We start from the raw sequence: 7,379 nt of genomic DNA on the forward strand, positions 1-7,379 counted from the left end.
GGTTACTCACTTTGAGTAATCGGTTACTCAAACTCTCTGTCCAACAGATACTTAAAAGTTATTTTGAGTAATCGGTTACTCACTTTGAGTAATCGGTTACTCAGCTTTCAAAAATCAGTTTTTCAGTTGGATAACTCTTTTCTCACACATGTAACCTGTTACTCAATGAAGTAACCTGTTACACACTATTTTTGAAAAATGTTTTAAGTGTTTTAAAAGTGTCTCACATTTTCTAAAAAATAGTTTGAGCAATTATACTTGTATATACTTAAGAGTTTAGGATAGAAGTACTTACAAAGACTTAATCTAATGTTTTGAAGCTTTATCTTCATTTGTCTTCATAAGTCATCTTCCTTTTCTTCTTTTTGGTGATGTTGGCGTCTTCATCAAAACCGTGCCAAGGTTAGGAGCAAGATCTTCTTCACAGTCACAAATAACTTTAGGTGTGTTTTCATGAGGGTCATTGTACTGAGCTACTCCACTATACATTAAGCCCAAATAGTCCTTCAGATTAGAACTTGTGCTGAATTTCCTGAAACAAAGACCAAGAATAATAATTATTGTTAAGCACGTTTTGGATGGATAAGATAAACAAATTGTGTACACAAACTATATGCTTACTTGCAAGTTTTGAATCTGTTGCTGAGAATTGAAAGACCATTAGGCTTCTTAGCAACTCTGTCAATTACATACCAAGATTTACGTATAGTGTTGTAACAACTCTCACTTGTCTCCTGGACCATGCAAAAATATAGTTTAATTTAAAAGCATAGTTTAATTTAATAGAATAATAGTGTTGATTATTTTGAATGTAAAGATTAACATGGAATTAATAAGTAATGTTACTTTGAAGTCCTTGGTCACAACCTAATAATAACCATGGTGTGGGGCAATGCCAATGCCATCGAAATAAAGAATTGGTGCTGATGAAGCAAGAGCACCGAGAGCAACGTGGGGATACTTTAAACGGAACCATGATGCTAGCTAGCATTGCATATAAAATTAAGGTAAGAAAGTTAATTATCCCTTTGTACTAGTATTACAGAAGTGTCATTTATTGACAAAAAATTGTATGAATGAATAAAATATTGACACATTAAACAAAATCTTAATCCTAATTAGACTTTAATTCTAAATAATTAATTTGGATAATTAAAAAATAGAAATATATCATTGTCTTTAAAAATGATATGGTAGATACATCTCTAAATATGACGGGAAAATATTGCTTTTTTATTATTTTATTTTTCTTTGGAATCTGCTTAATTTATTATTATTATTTATTTTTACAAAAATAAATGATGAACTAAACCTCTCAATATAACAAGTTGAATTTTTTTTACACATGTTCAACACAATCACTTATCTACATAGTTTTTTTTGTGTGTCTAAGAGCACATTCAGGCTAATGTGAAAGGTTGAGGCACACTTGCAGGGTTTTAAACTTTGTTTAATCACATATTTTATTATATTAGTGAATCAAGTGAGCTAACTGTAGGACACAACAAACTCAACATTTCTTTATTTTTTGTAAGAACAAAATTCTACATTAAATTTTAAATTATAATTATTTGAGAAAATCAAATGAGAGAATGTGTGAGAAAAGATATTTTTTTTAACTGTATTAGAATAAAAAGATTATTTTATTAATATTTAAAAAAAAATTGATGTCAGAATAACAAGACATTTTTTATGTCAAAATATTATCACCCCTTCATTTAAGTCCTAGTTGCCACAAATATATTCCAAAATTTAAATAAAAAGACCTACTAATATGTATTTAGTCCTTATTTCCACCATAAGAGCCTCCATAAATGATTATCGGAGAATGTTGAGCAGACAAAGTATTTTTTATGTGTAAAAGCATATCAGCATAATCTGCTATTGCTTGAGCTGAGTTGAAGTATCCACGAGTAGTTTCATTTTTCATAGATTCTTCAAATAACCCAAATGGTGTTGAAATTCCATAATATCGATGCTGCTTAAAAGTCATATATCAATCATAATATCATTTATATTTGTTTAGATTAAGGGATTATTAGTTACCCAAAAGTTATAGACAAACATTACAATATAATTTTTGCTTTTATTAATATTTTTTATCTACATCTATCTTAAGGGATTTATACATGTTTCATAAGTCATTATGATAAACAATTTAAATGCTTATTACACAATCAAACAAATTATTAATAAGAAGTCCTAAGGTAGTCTGTTAGTTAAGGTGGAAGATTTTAAGAGAGATTGTGGGTTCGAGTCTGACCCACAATAAATACTAATATTTGATGGTCAAAAAATTTATTATATTTAAACAAAATATTCCCTAAACATAATACAAAATTCATGTATTTTATTCTCACTTAAGTTAAGGGCAATTAACTTTGTCTAGTGCATTAAAATTTCTCAACGATGTTCTTGTTATTTAACATATTCACCCTTAAATTGATAGGTGATTACCAACAAGATATTGGTTTAGTGATGTAAGAACCTAATAGATCCTCAAATACATCAAAAGATCAAGGATTAGATTCTTGTGAATGGCATTTATTGGGAGGAACAACCACACACCCAATCACACACCCCAAAAGGGGTTAGTTCTTTATCCATAAGGTGGTGAGATATTTTTTGTTATACACAAAACAATCAAGTACCTCAATATAAATAACAAGAGCATTGAACTTAGGAGCATTGTCTTCAAGAAGCCCAACATGTAACGCCCCGAAAATTACTCCAAAAATCTGCTCAAAAATAGGTATTTTTTTTAATAATGATGCCATATGAACTTATCATCTTTATATTCATTTCTTTTTCGCGACATCACTTTAAGTAACATACATTGCGGAAAATAAAAAATTGTTACCTAATGGTAACCAAAAATAACACAATATAACTTTGAATAATACTTCATTTAATAACGGAAAATATCTATATGAAATACAAGGCGGAAGAAATATTCGCCCAAACTGAAATTACACAAAAGGCTGAGACATCCAGCACATCAAAAAGTACCCTACACAGATCTAAGTCGCAAGGGCTTGTGTATGTGTACCGATCTCCATCACTACTCCATGTCCCCTCCTGGGACATAGTGAAGTGATATCCTCGGATCAGTGCTGATGAGTCCATCTGAACATGCATACAAATACACCATAAGAAAAGAGAGGGAGTAAGACATCTAATGAATATTACTCATTGACGACATGAAATTACACAGAATATCACATCTACACAGACACACATAATAAACAAAATATATACATCACATATAAAATGCACAATGATGAATGATGTTATAATCATAGATTATGAGGATCAAAGTCCACGATCTCAATGTATGAATGTTATGCTTGTTTCGTCCATCCTTTCACCAATATCCTTCCAATATACTATTTGGAAATAACCAAGAGTGCATGTCCCATAACAAGCCGATTTGAACGCACCAAAATTATTCCTCGTAAGGATATATGATTGATTTGTTCCGAAGAACTGTCCATTTCAGGACGGTGTCGTATCAAACACTTTCTGGACATCTCTCTCATTGATCCTGATTACAAAGAGGGGTTGTTAGAGATCATCTAGTTTGCGCTGTGAGAACTGTCCAATACAACAGAATACCTCATCCAGGAATACAACGAACTCATCTCACCTAAACTCACCCTCAAGACTTTTCTGACGAACCACCGCCATCGTCGTCCCTATCAACATCTCGGGGCTCGTTCGTCTCCCGTAAATTTCCTCTATACTACTTCATTATCCATAATAAGTATGCACACTAACCGAGGTTAGCTTATTAAATCTTTTAATAATTATTTTATATGATCGGTCCAACCTAAGACATCTCCCAAAGGAATGCTTCATGTGGGACCCGATCTTACGTCATCACGTAAAAGAGGAATAACATCCTTACCACTACGAACCATCGCTGAATATCCTGGACGACCACATGGCCAAGCCTCTTACGGTTAGACGACCTCGTTGAATGGTATCATGTAATCCTTTTTGGCCATTGCCCTAATCACGACATCACAGTCGGAAACCTTGCCCTAAATAGGCGCAAGAACAAAGGTACTTGTATAAGTTTGTCAATTTTGGGCACCAGACTCAATCATCTGAGTCATGGTCTTTCCCAAGTGTAAATACACTTCACACCCAAGCTAGGGTTATTTCCTAAGTAATCAAACAATCAGAAACAGTCAAAAATATTGTATGTCTCCCGCTCAAGCAAGAAACTATCGCTCAAGCTACGAACTCATCAAAACAGACTCAATTTTCTTCCTAATTCTTCCCCAAGTGAGGGACTGTCGCTCAAGCAACAAATCCATCAAAAATTGGTCAAAATACCTGTCTAGTCCGTGCCCGGGCAAAATACGATCGTTCGGGCGCCAAAAACGCCCAAAACGTGCCCTCTAGCCCTCGCCTTTAACAAATCAATTCCTTACTTTTATTTCTTTCAGGAGTTTCATATAGTTATTTACCTTTACAACTTCTTGATGGCAAACATGCCATTAGTCTCTCGTATATATGAGAGTTATCGTTCAGACGACTTAAAAATTAGTCATGTCTGTATGGAGCCCTCTCGCTCAAGCGAGAGCTGTCTCGCGCAAGCGAGGGCACATCCATTTTTGAGGCATTTGTGGCTTAAGCGAGAGCTGTCTCGCTTAAGCGAGAAAACAATCAATTCTCTTGGTGCCTATATTAGCTCAAGCGAGAGCTGTCTCGCCCCGAGCTAAAACACTTGTTTTCTCTAGACACTTCTTGCTCAAGCAAGAGCTGTCTTGCTTAAGCGAGAAGAGCCTGAATATCATTTTAATTACTTTTCTCAAGGAAAGTATTTCTCATTTATTTTAGATGTTTTAGTCTTGTGTCCCTTGATGTTAGTTTTCTTGGGATCTTGTCACTTTTCAATCCAAATATAATGCCCTTTGGGTACACCATGCAATCTAATATGACAAGAATTAGAAGTATGACCATACACACCACAATAGAAATCAATAAATAGGAGACTAATGATATGAAATTTTCGAAACATCAACATTTTTCTTGAATGATCACCTTTTAGCATGTGTGAATCCCAAAACATATATATTACCAACATTTCTTTGTTGCGCAAGCAAATTATCTAACTTATGACTACCCTTAGATAAATTAGCAACTTTTCTTTCAAACATGCGTTCTCTTTTTCTAAAAGTGGACATTTTTTATAAGAGGGTGTCATAGTCAATTTGGAAGCACAATCACATGTAGAGTTAGCATAAATGAGATCTAATGTGTCATTTTGAAGCTGAAGTTCATCAATAAATTTCTACATTTCTAATATTTTCTCTTCATTAACCAAAATTACACTTAAGCAATTAACGATTTTATGAAAAGACTTGGTTGATTATGCATGAACCTCTAAAATGAATCATGTATGCATGACTTTTAAAATGATATAAGTATTAGAGTCCAAAATTATGTAAGCATGCTAAAATATTTTCGAAGTCATATTATGTATGAAAAATCTCTTTTATGCAATATGTTCATATTATGTGAGATTTATCAAAAGGTTCACTCAACCTAGACTCTACTTATTCGAAGCATCTTAGGACCTATATAGAAAATAATTACTCCTAGTCTTCGTGATCATTTCTTGAAGCTTGAATATGAGCCTTTTGTTGTTGTTTTTTATATGTTCATTATCTTTAAGCTTTAGTCTTTCTCTTGATCAAAATCATGTTCTTGCATCCTTGCATTCACACATTCTCCTCTCCTCAGATCTTGGAATATATTTTGGTGCGCACTTGGGAACTGACAGGGTAGAAAGCATTTATTTCAACATGTCTTGGACAGTGTGGATCAACCTCTAGCTTCGTGGAAAGCCAAGTTGTTAAATATGATTGGTAAGTTGTGTATGGTAAAGTCTGTCATTTCTTCCTTTCTGGTCTATAATATGCAGGTGGCTTGGCTTCCTTCTACTATTTGCGAGAAAATTGAGTGGGCAACGCGTAAATTTGTTTGGAGCAAGGAGAAATCTAGTAAGGGTTAGCACTTGGTAAAATGGGAGACAATAACTACTCCTAAGTCTCATGGTGGTTTGGGCGTGAGGAATACTAGGATTACTAATACAGCTTTCTTAGGTAAACTTGTCTTGAGGATCCTACATTAACCTCATTCCCTATGGATTAAACTATGATAATATCTACCTCAAAGGTACTCATCTCCATCATTATCTTTGTCATGGTAGTGTCTCCCCAACTTGGAGAAGCTTAATTACGGCAAAGACTACTTTATGTGATGGTTTTGAGTTTTTGCTACAAAGGGTAATTCCTCCTTCTGGTTTGACGATTAGATCGGTAGTAGTCCATTGGGAAACCATGTTAGCTTTGTCATATCTCTGATTTTGATTTGAGGGTGCATGATCTCTATGAGCTAGTATGGTTGGTAATTTTGCAAGCTTTATATGGTTATCCTTGAGGAGATTCAGAATTGTTTTATTGCCAAGGATGGGCCAAATGGTGCCCCTTTCTCTGATGGTTTGCATTGGAAGCATTCTTTGAATGGTAATTATTTGCGTTGTTCTACATAAATTGAGGACATTATTCATTGCCTTTGTGACTTTCCTTAATCTAAGGAGGTTCGGATTAGGCTAGGTGAAAGTGTGCATGTCAAGAGGAACACTTTGGAAAGCTCTCTTTATATGTCATGGTTTTGATGAGGACAACTTGTGCTAATAAGAGCTTGAAGATCATCAACAAATCAACAAGCTTAAGTCTTTTGATTGGTACTAGGCTTAGACTAGAAACTAGTTTAAGTTGAGTCTAAGGCTTAGGTCACCTAATACATATCTCATATGCATAAATCTTTTAAGTCATTTCATCTTTGAGATATGTCATTCATAATATGTTCATGCATCACATAAATACATGTATATGTGCATTCTAGGCATAAACTAAGTGTTAAACATGTATGAATTAAGTACATAACGTATTTGATTTTTTGTATTTAAAAATACATACGAAAATATGTTGTTAATCGATTAAAGCATACGTTAATCGATTAACCTAACTGTTTGAAAAGCTGTTGAAACTGAAAAACTTGGAAAACAGAACCAGTTACGTTTTTGAACAACGTTAATCGATTAACCAAGGCTTTAATCGATTAACTGGGCTTCAGAACTGATTCTTTATAAACTGCGTTTTCAGAACTGATCTCATAAGTTGCATGTTGCATTTTTTAGAGAGTTAGAGCATCGTGATATTTGTTGCATCTAGTTGATAGTGCATTTGTGAGTTTAGAAAGGAAAGAATTCTATGCTTTAGGATTGAGTGACATTTCATGATATATTTCTCATCATTCATCTCAAATGTTCATGCATATTATTGATGCTTTTGTGAAGTTTT

General features: G+C 33.7%; 1 pseudogene; it reads right to left on the minus strand.

Annotated features, from left to right (window-relative positions):
- Positions 1 to 3,059, minus strand: part of LOC109359722 — a 10,481-nt pseudogene extending 7,422 nt beyond the window's left edge.

This window comes from Lupinus angustifolius, chromosome LG11 (assembly GCF_001865875.1).
Source record: "Lupinus angustifolius cultivar Tanjil chromosome LG11, LupAngTanjil_v1.0, whole genome shotgun sequence".
NCBI lineage: Eukaryota > Viridiplantae > Streptophyta > Magnoliopsida > Fabales > Fabaceae > Lupinus > Lupinus angustifolius.